An 11759-nucleotide genomic window follows, 5' to 3' on the forward strand; every position below is an offset into this window, starting at 1 on the left:
GTTTTCCGGCAGCTCAGGGATTCTAATACGTACCTCAATCTATCCTCCAATCCCATGGTCTCCTTTTCACGGGAACTACAAAATATACTGATTGGGGCTCTTGAGGCTAATATTATCACCAAACAGGTACTTGACGGTTTGACCATCAAGTCACCTAGGGTCCCTACATTTTATTTGCTGCCTAAAATCCACAAGGATGCCCTCGACCCTCCGGGGCGTCCGATCGTGTCTGGTATTGACGGCATTTGTGACCCCGTCTGTCAATTTATTGACTTTTATCTCAAACCACTTGTTGAGACTTTACCATCGTACATTAAAGACACGACAGACGTCCTGTCGAGGGTTGACGGCATCCTTGTGGATCAAGACACAATTCTTGTTACTGCCGACGTCGAGGGTCTGTATACGTGTATTGATCACTCCCATGGGTTGGGTGCCGTTCGCCGCTTCCTGGGGGCCTCCGACTTGGAGGGCCCTCTGTGTGAGCTCATCCTCGAGCTGGTGGGGTACATCCTCACCCATAACTTTTTTGTTTTCAAAGATAATTTTTATCTACAGATACGCGGCACAGCCATGGGCGCGGCTTGTGCGCCCTCGTACGCCAACCTCTTCCTTGGCGCCTGGGAGAGGGATATCTTTGGCGACGGGGGCCCCCTCGCCGCTGCCCATGTGCTGTGCTGGTATCGTTATATCGACGATACTCTGTTTTTGTGGGGGGGATCTGCTCACCAGCTCGAGGATTTCATGAAGACTCTAAATAACAATACGCAGAATATACGGCTTACATACACCTCCAGTGAGGTTACGGTGGATTTTCTGGACGTCCGTCTGGAGGTCGATTCTGACCGGCGTATCCAGACGGATGTCTTCAGAAAACCCACCGCTGTCAATTCTTTATTACATGCCACTTCTGCTCATTATGGGGCCACCGTGAGGGCCGTCCCGGTCGGACAGTTCCTCAGGGTGCGGCGAATTTGCTCCTCCGAGACTAGGTTTGAATCACAGGCGAGAGACCTTAGACAAAGATTTGAGGACCGCGGCTATAGCCGCAGGTCCATCAAGGCCGGTTATGACCGTGCTCGCCAAACCCCACGGAGTGATCTTTTGTACCCTACTTCTCGACGTCGTGCAGAAGGTGGAGGTGATCATATTAGATTCATCTCCACCTTCAATCATGAGTGGGAGAGTATGCGTTCAATTTTAAAAAAACATTGGCCTGTTTTGAAGACCGAGCCCTCCCTGCGTGCCGTCCTGGGCGACCTGCCCCTCATGACCCCGAGAAGGGGCATGAATCTTGGCGACATGCTGGTTAGGAGTCACTACATTCCTATACCAGCAAATCCGTTCGGGACGAGTGGCCCCCGGGCGGGCTGTTTTCCATGTGGGCACTGTCTTGCCTGTGCCAATGTCCTGCGCTGTTCTGATTTTAAATCTAGTGATGGGTCTAGAAGTTTCCAAATTAGACAGCGCATTTCCTGCGGGACTACAAATGTTATATATTACGCTACCTGCCCGTGCCCGAGGATTTATGTGGGCCTTACCACACGTGAACTTAGGGTCCGTGTGCGGGAACATGTGCGGGACATTGGCGCGGCCAGGACAGTGTCCACAGTGTCGGACCTAAAAACAATCCCTCGACACTTCAGATTACATCATAACTGCAACTCCAAATTGCTCTCGGTCAGGGGAATTGATGTACTACATTTGGGTGTGAGAGGTGGTGATTACAAAAAACGGTTAGCTCAGATCGAGACGAAATGGATCGTCTTGCTGGATTGTATGACTCCTAGAGGCCTTAACGAATCCCTTAGCTTTGCTCCCTACCTTTAACTAATCATCTTACTTACATGGATGCCCATCCGTATCCCTGCCGGATTTATTTTCTTGTTTTTAATCTGTTTTTAACTTGTGTTTTTTGCTTTTTTATTTATCAGTAATCGTTTTCATCTACGGGTTTCCCATGGACTGCTGTTTCCCTTCCCCTTCTCCCCGGTCATGTGGACTACACCTCATTACCTCCCAAGATCTACTACGGACTATGGACAGGAACGACTTATTCCCTACATGTATACTATCAAAGGACTTATTATATTGTTATACCGTTGTATTATTTTTCAATTATTTTGTCTTATGTCGGCCTATGGTGGTATACATATATATTAATGTGATTTATCTGTATATTATTACTCTGTTTATTTTTTTTTTTTTTTTTTTTTTATTATTTGCATGTTCCATCATATGCGTTAGCGGTGATGCTTTATCCGACATATGGCACAATACATTTAACTTTGGCTTTACCCTTTCTGCTTGACTGGCAGAATTTTTTCAGGGATATTTGTTATTTCTTTTTACGTCCTTCTTTTGTCCTCCCTGTCCTCCAATTCCCTTTTAGTGCCCTGCAGGTTCCTGGCTTTGACTTTTTTCTGTGCCAGGCAGAGTTATTGAGGTCTTAGTTTGGACTTCAATGTCTGCGCCACTGACCATCCCTGCCTGCTCTTTCTTTGTGATGGCCGCGCGCATCGCCCGGTGGATGGGCGGCTCCTCCATGTGGACGGGCGTCTATGTGTTCTGTGCGACCGCCCCTGGCTTAATCCCCGGGGCGCTCGCGCTGGGCCTGACGCCGTGTCTCCATGGAGGATCTTCCCATCGCCGGGCGCATGCGCCGCCAGCGCCATCAGGATTGGCCGGTTAGGGTCATGTGACTGGGGTCGGGAGGGTTATCAGCAGGTCCTATTTGCTCCTTCTCATATCCCCTTGAGGAAGCGGCGTGGCAAGAGCCGCGAAACGCGCGTCGGGGTTCTTTTTCCGGCGGGATACTTTCTCCCCTCTCCTCGGTCCCCCCCGTGAGCCGGTAAGCTAGTTCATTACTCTCTATTTATGCCTTTACACTGGGCTCAGTGTGACTAGTTCACACTGTGCCATTTACCGCGAATTAGCTTGCTACTTCACCTGGGCACATGTGTGGAGATCAGACTGAACTAAAACAATCCATCTTGTCTTCTTCCTGAGAAATCTGGCTTACAACAAGATACATTTCTGCTGACTTGACATTTCCTTTTATGGAAGTAATCATGTGTGCATTCCTTCTTTCAATAGCAGCCTTTATTCACCTTCCAGATGATGTAACTTTCTACTGATAAAGACTGGTATAGATTGTTTATGTAAGAGATAGTGAAATATGAGCGCTTGTGCGCATGTCTGTAAAAGTATAATTCTTTTCTATATAAAGGGAGGGCAAAGCCCAGAGAGAGAGATGTGCTCCTGGGCTTCCCCTGTATATGATCACACAATACCTTGTTTGCGTGTCATTTACTCTGGATCCCTACCTCTAGTAAGCCAGGGACTGAGAAGGACTTAACATTTCTTTGGCGCACCGAACGGGGACCCGAGATGAGAGTATTTGCTCGAGATTCACCTGCGGATACGGACAACAGAGATCTGGGATAATGGACGGCAAATGAACTGAAAAACCTGGCCAGGTAAGAGACATTATTAGTTCTCTTTTATCTGCCTTGTATTATCCGAAAGATCTCTATGAGCCGTGTCACGCTGGGTTAGTCTAGTAGTGAGTAGATACCTATAAAACTCGGGTTACTATATTGTATAGATTTATGAGTCCTGTCCCTGGCAGTGTGTGAACAGAGTGAAGGTTGTGGTATGTTGTGAAAGAAGAGCAAAAGTGCGTAGAAAAATAAGCCGAAATAGTTGGGGTATAAGCCTTATACACGGAAGTCAGCCTAACTGGGTCATGTGGTTGCGTCCTTTCGGGGAGACCTCCGCCCATGCTTGACTCTCATTTAAGTGCTTAACCTCCTTCATTTCTGGATAAGGTTTGATAGAATGAGCCCAGGACGCGGGTCCATGAGCCTGGGACAAGTATGCTAACTGACACAGAAAGTTTTGTGATCTGTATGGTGTTGCTGGGTCTGTTTGCGTGCATAATAGCACTTAAGTACATTCTGCACATTAGAAAGAATGGAGCAGATCAGCCCTTCAATATTTTAGCTCCCTAGGAGAGAAGGCAACGAGACATCACCTAGGATAAGTGATTGTCCAAACGTCACCTGGGGTAGAAATAGCTAATATTGAAAAAAAAAAAAAAAAAAAAAGAAAAATGGGAAATAAACAGACAAAAACCGTCTTAGGACAAGTGGAAGCAGCAGATATCATACAGGAAAGATGTGGGAAGACAGTCAGAAGTCAGATTAGAAGGGTAAGAGAAAAATTGGGAATTTCAGAAGCACTTATGTTTAGCACTGAATGGGAAAGACTGAGTAAAGAACGAGGTGGAATTATCAAAGACAATGGGTGGGAAGAAATCATACACTGTATGATAGAGGTCTCAAAAACAGCTAAAGAGGAGAATTGGAAGTATGATCCAGACACTTCCAAATGGATTATGGGGAAGGGAAAAAGTTGTGACATAATCCCACCACCTTACCTAGATCCAAAAGCCCAATCATTTGTACCATCTGGAGGAGCAGAAGGAGGAAAACAATTTCCAGCCTTGTATCCCAATCTTGGTGGGGTAGGAGGATGGGTATGTTCACACTGTGGACAACAAAATCCAGATTGGAGAAATGATTGCCTAGTCTGTGGTACACCTAGACATGGCGCTGTACTTGCCCCTGTTAGGGTAGTACCAAGACCCTTTAGGGAACCTGGTGCTGACGGGGTAATGGGAACTAGATATCACCAGACCCGACAGTATTTTCCTTGGTCCCCTGCTGAAGGTATGTCCCTCCTGCATAATGCGCCTGATCCCACTCAATATCCCATCCGATTTGCACAATACATACAACAAATCATGCAGACTCATGCTGGGGTCTGGGCGGACGGGGAAGAATTATGTAGAATGAAAATGTCCCCCGGACTTTTTCAGGAATTATTGACACACCTACAGCCCAATAGACCAGTGGCAGAAGGGGGTGCCTTACAGACAGAAGCATCAGGTACCCAGTTCACAGAGGCATTAATAATTTTCATGAGAGAAAAACAGAGGGAAAGGGGATCTACGGGTGTGATTATGCAGAAATTTGGGCAAAGTATTGAAGAATATAGTCAAGAATTAGAAAATAGCTTTAGGGATGAAGGATTGGATTTGACTGATGCTTCAGTAAGGAGACTTTTTACAAAACAATTAATAGAGGGGCTAGATCCGAAAATCAGAGAAAAATTTAAATCCTCTACTCCAGATTGGAGAACAATTGAACAACCAAATATTGTGAAACAACGATGTTTAGGAATAGTCATGGATATGAGAGAGAATCGTAAGCCTGTTAGAATAGCACAAGCTAATACAGGAGGAAGAGTGAAACACAACTTTCCTTGCCACTACTGTAAAAAGCCAGGTCATTTCCAAAGAGAGTGCAGGAAGAAGTTGGCAGATATAAAGTCAGGCAAATTTGTTCCCAGAAATAACCCTCCCCAAACGGACAACCAGCAGAAATCTACCATCATAGATGGTCCCATACCAGATTCAGATTGACTCGATGTGTTACAAACTTCCCTACCAGCTAGAAGACCTATGATACAGGTGAATGTGGGGGGGAGAGAGATTCCATTTTTGATAGATACAGGTGCAACTTCCTCAATTTTGAATCAAGATTTTCTTCCGAATCCGGAAGATATTTCAGAACAAACAACTTTTGCTGAGGGTTATGATGGGGTAATTCGAACACTGCCATATACTGTGCCCCTAGAGGTCTCATTAGGACCTAAATGTTTTGCATCCAGATTTTTGTATGCCAGAGGTGCCCCAACATGTTTGTTAGGAACTGATGTCCTAAAGAAATTAGAAGCTAACATCAATTTTAGGGAAGATGGCACAGTTATACTGACTATCCCTGATGATGCAGAAACATTAGAACAATATGTTAGAATTCAGGCTTTTGAGGATTATGCTGAAGAAAAAGAGTACACCACAGATCTAGACCTCTCAATGGTCCCAGAAACACTGTAGGCACAGGGTGACACCGATGTGGGACTATTGCATATCTCTCCTGTAAAACTATCTGTGCAACCAGGAACTGTTCTCCCACAGCTCAGACAATACCCTGTGAGTGCCCAGCAGGAACTAGCGATTACAAAACAGATAGAGGGATATAGAGAGAAAGGGGTTTTGGTAGAGATACAATCACCTGCTAACACTCCTCTGTATCCAGTCAAAAAGAGAACTCTTGATAAGAGTTATATGCCCAAATATCGTATGGTACATGATTTAAGAGAAATAAACAAAGTTCTAGATCCAATCACCCCAGTTGTACCCAATCCTCATACGTTACTATCACAGATACCAGCCAGTTCTCAAGTATTTACTGTAATAGATCTTTCAAATGCATTTTTCTCGGTTCCTTTACACCAAGATAGTTGGCATTTGTTTGCATTTACATTTAAGGGCAAACAGTTGGCGTGGACACGCCTTCCACAGGGAATGATACACTCCCCTACTCTTTATTCAAATGCCCTACAAACAGTCCTTCAGAGGTTTGAACCCGAACCACAGGTAGTAATTTTGCAGTATGTGGATGACCTACTACTTTGCTGCCCAGATCTAGAAACTGCAGAAAGGTCCACTGTGAGTTTACTATGTTTTTTAGAAAAAGAAGGGTGTAAAGTGAATAGACAAAAGCTACAAGTTTGTCAGACCAAAGTGGTCTTTCTAGGTCATTGCATTTCTCAAGGTAAAAAGCATCTTACACCACAAAGAACTGAAGCAATAAGACAGATGAATGAGCCTAGAAATCATAAACAGCTACGAGCATTTTTAGGAATAGTGTCTCATTGTAGACAATGGATTATACATGCAAGTCAACTAATGCAACCACTGTATGACTGTGTAAAAAGTGAACCTTATTTGTTGACAAAAGAAGGTCAGATTTCGTTCCAACAATTAAAAGATGCCCTTGTTTCAGCTCCAGCGTTAGGGCTACCAGACTACACCAAACCGTTTCAGCTTATGGCTGCAGAAGTTGATTCCCATGCTACAGGAGTTCTTACCCAGAAGCATGCAGGGAAACAAAGACCAATTGCATATCTTTCAGCAAGGTTAGATCCCGTAGCTAGAGCAGCGCCAACCTGTGTACGTGTAGTTGTTGCTGTCTCACTATTGTTGGACAAAGCATCAGAAATTGTCCTAGAGCATCCACTCACAGTTCAAACTACACATGATGTTTATGGGATATTAAACCAGGTCCAACCAAAACACATTTCCATGGCCAGACATTTGCGGCTTCAGTGTTCTTTGCTGCTCCCCTCTACTATCACATTTGCTAGGCTTCAGACTCTCAATTTAGCTACACTGCTACCTCTCGAGTCTGAAGGGGGGAATAAGGACACTGATACACACACAAATTTTTTCCCTACAGACACACATGATTGTACAGAGCTCATTTTACAAGAAACGGTAGGCTTACCCAATGTATCCGAAACACCACTTCAAAATCCAGATTTAGAGCTGTTTATAGATGGTAGTAGGTTTGCAGATGACACAGGTAACTTCCATACAGGGTATGCAGTTGTGTCAGAATCTGAAACTCTCAAAGCAGAACCACTTCCACCGAAACAGTCTGCACAAGAAGCAGAACTAACAGCATTGATTGAAGCTCTTAAAATAGCTGAGAACCAGACAGCTAATATATACACTGATTCTAGGTATGCACATGGTATTGTGTTTGATTTTGGAGTAATCTGGAGAGCTAGAGGTTACATGACAGCGTCAGGACAACCTGTAAAACATGCTTCTCTGATCAAACAGATCTTAGAGGCTGCACAAGAAACAAAAGAAGTAGCAGTAATCAAGGTAGCTGCACATGTGAGACTCGACACTAGGGAATCTAGGGGAAATGATAGGGCTGATAAAGCAGCCAAAGCAGCAGCTGTCAAACCCTTACAACAGGTTCATACTGTAAACCCCCCAGAAAATACTGAAGATAGACTGAGACAAGCACAGGAAGATGCAGGAGAAGAGGAGAGGGACAGGTGGAAAAAGGAAGGGGCAGAAGAACAAGCGGGAATTTGGAAGAAAGATGGACTAATATGTCTACCTAGAGCCTGGTACCCGATAGTAGTTGGTGGATTACATCACCCTACGCATGTGTCTGCAAATGCAATGACACTACTGGCAAAGCAAGTCTGGTTGGCTCCAGGTTTTGGCAACTATGCAAGAGACTATTGTGCTGCATGCGCTATATGCCTGACACATAATCCCGGACAGACAGCAAAGACCCCTATGAAGCACCACGTCCGACCTCTCTACCCGTTTCAGCGATTACAAATAGACTTTATCCAGCTGCCAAAAAGTAATGGGTATGAGTATGTGTTGGTATGTGTGGACATGTTCTCGGGGTGGCCAGAGGCCTATCCAGTTCGGAAGGCTTCAGCTAAAAACACTGCTGTAAAGCTAGTTGCCGAACTGATACCCCGTTACGGTCTCCCTGAAGTGATCGAGTCAGATAGGGGTACTCATTTTACTGGAGAAATATTTCAAAATGTACTGAAAATGTTGGGTGTTGAAAGTCAGTTACACACTCCGTATCATCCTCAAAGTTCTGGTAAGGTAGAACGCATGAATGGAACTTTAAAATTAAAAATACAGAAAGCCATGGCTGAAACAGGAAAGCCTTGGACAGAATGCCTTTCACTGGCCCTTTACTCAATACGCAATACCCCAAGGGGTAAGACTAAACTGTCTCCATATGAAATTTTGTTTGGCAGGACTGCCAATTTAGGATGTTATTTTCCACAGCAACTTGTGTTAAATATTGAGTCATTGACTTCTTATGTGCAAAATCTTCAGAAACAATTAACTAAGGTGCATGCACAAGTTTTTGCTTCCCTTCCAGATCCTGACAACACAGAAGGAAGTCACAAGTTGGAACCAGGTGATCAAGTCTATATAAAAAGACACACCAGAAAGGCTCTAGAACCAAGGTTTGACGGACCCTTCCAAGTCCTGTTGACAACACCTACATCAGTCAAGCTTGAAGGAAAGGCATCATGGATACATGCAAGCCATTGCAAGAAAAGCAGTATAAACTCATGATATTGATGTTAATAATGATAACCTCAACGGAGGCGTGGGATAGACTGAATTCTCTAGCCCCTTTGAACAATAGATTCATACAACATCATAGAAAATTAGTGCATGACTTGTTAAACAATACACAAACCCTGACAGATTGTTGGATCTGTACCCATTACTTATTGCAAAACAAAGAAAAGGTTGCGAGAGTTAAACGGAAGAATTAATACTAGATTTGATTCTCTTATTGAATACAAGCATGTACATGTGTAATACCAAATAAAGGCTTTGTCTTTGGCCCTGTGGTAATAAAATAAATAAAAGAAAATGTCAAAGGGGGGAATTGTGGAGATCAGACTGAACTAAAACAATCCATCTTGTCTTCTTCCTGAGAAATCTGGCTTACAACAAGATACATTTCTGCTGACTTGACATTTCCTTTTATGGAAGTAATCATGTGTGCATTCCTTCTTTCAATAGCAGCCTTTATTCACCTTCCAGATGATGTAACTTTCTACTGATAAAGACTGGTATAGATTGTTTATGTAAGAGATAGTGAAATATGAGCGCTTGTGCGCATGTCTGTAAAAGTATAATTCTTTTCTATATAAAGGGAGGGCAAAGCCCAGAGAGAGAGATGTGCTCCTGGGCTTCCCCTGTATATGATCACACAATACCTTGTTTGCGTGTCATTTACTCTGGATCCCTACCTCTAGTAAGCCAGGGACTGAGAAGGACTTAACACATGATACTATGTGCTCTTTAGGTCTGTACATAATAACTGCCTTGTGTGGGGTGCCGTGAGGAGTGGGTTGTTTCCCGCTATCTTTGTTATCTGCTGGAACGTATATACCCTTTATATTATTGATATTACTGATACATCTTTTAATGTTTATATTAATAAAGAGTTGTTTTTTTTCATATGCTTCGGTTTCTCCTATTCTTCTTATGTGTATTATATGGAGCGTATTTGATCTGTCTGGTCATTCTCAACACACCTGTGTTTTGTCCAGACTGATAATATGATTTTGGGAATTTTAGTATTACCTGTCCCTATTATGCCCTATAAAAAACAGAGAATAAGAAGAGAAAATGGTAAGTGAAGCAAAATATCCAATCATGGACTGACATATGAAACCTGCATGTGTGGGTGCTTATAGACACCTTATAAGAAACACCCATATGACAATTGCTCATTTAGGCCATATGGTTGTGTAGTTTTGAGATTGAAAATCCATCTACACTCTTTTTGCAATATTTGTTTATCCCAATCGCCACCCCTGGGTGATGGTATGATTTTGTCGATCCCGACAAACTTGATTTTTTTGTGATCACCACTGTGATGTACATTCATGTGATTAGCCACAGGGGTGTCTCTTTTGTTCAAAATGTCACGGACATGTTCGCATATCCTTCTGCGGAATTCTCTTTTGGTTTTCCCAACGTACTCCATACCGCATTCACAGGTGGCCTTGTAGATCACACCCTTAGTTCGACAGTTTATAAAGTGTCGGATGGAGTACGTGGCACCATTCACATTCCCGCAGAAGGACTTGCTAGGGAGGATAGAGTCACAGGCCTATCATGTCTCGATGATAGGGTAGTACTATGGCTACGCTACATCGATGACATTCTGGTCATTTGGAGGGGTAGTTCAGCTGACTTTGGCTCTTTTGTGGACGGCCTAAATATCAACAATATAGGCCTTAGATTCACATATGAGGTCAGCACCACCAAACTGTCCTTTTTGGACATATGTATTGAAAAGACCTCCAATGGCGCAATATCCACCAAAACGCATAGGAAAGATACCTCCACCAATTCCCTCTTGAGATGGGAGAGTAACCATCCCATCCCACTCAAGAGAGGTATTCCAAAAGGACAGTACCTCCGCATCCGAAGAAACTGCTCAAAAATGGAGACTTTCCAAGAACAAGACAATGATTTACAAACAAGATTCCTTGAAAGGGGGTATCCACAAGAAATTTTGAATAAGGCCTATAAGGAAACAGTCAAAAAGGATAGGAGAGAATTGCTTATTCCCAAAATAAAAGAGCAAGCGGAAACTAAAGTCCGCTTCATTACAAAATATTCAAATGGAGCAAATGATATCAGAACTATCCTCCAACGACATTGGTCGGTACTAGGTATGGATAGTGACATCAGAGAGTTTCTTCCTGAAACACCCCAGATTACATACAGAAGGGGGAGGTCTCTGGGGGATCGACTGGTTCACAGTCATTTCCAATCGAACCCAGGGAACAGCAATTTTTTGACTACCCAGACGATAGGCTGCTTTAGATGTGGAAAGTGTAAGGCCTGTGACTCTATCCTCCCTAGCAAGTCCTTCTGCGGGAATGTGAATGGTGCCACGTACTCCATCCGACACTTTATAAACTGTCGAACTAAGGGTGTGATCTACAAGGCCACCTGTGAATGCGGTATGGAGTACGTTGGGAAAAGCAAAAGAGAATTCCGTAGAAGGATATGCGAACATGTCCGTGACATTTTGAACAAAAGAGACACCGCTGTGGCTAATCACATGAATGTACATCACAGTGGTGATCACAAAAAAATCAAGTTTGTCGGGATCGACAAAATCATACCATCACCCAGGGGTGGCGATTGGGATAAACAAATATTGCAAAAAGAGTGTAGATGGATTTTCAATCTCAAAACTACACAACCATATGGCCTAAATGAGCAATTGTCATATGGGTGTTTCTTATAAGGTGTC

This window comes from Ranitomeya imitator, chromosome 8 (assembly GCF_032444005.1).
Source record: "Ranitomeya imitator isolate aRanImi1 chromosome 8, aRanImi1.pri, whole genome shotgun sequence".
NCBI classification, from domain to species: domain Eukaryota; kingdom Metazoa; phylum Chordata; class Amphibia; order Anura; family Dendrobatidae; genus Ranitomeya; species Ranitomeya imitator.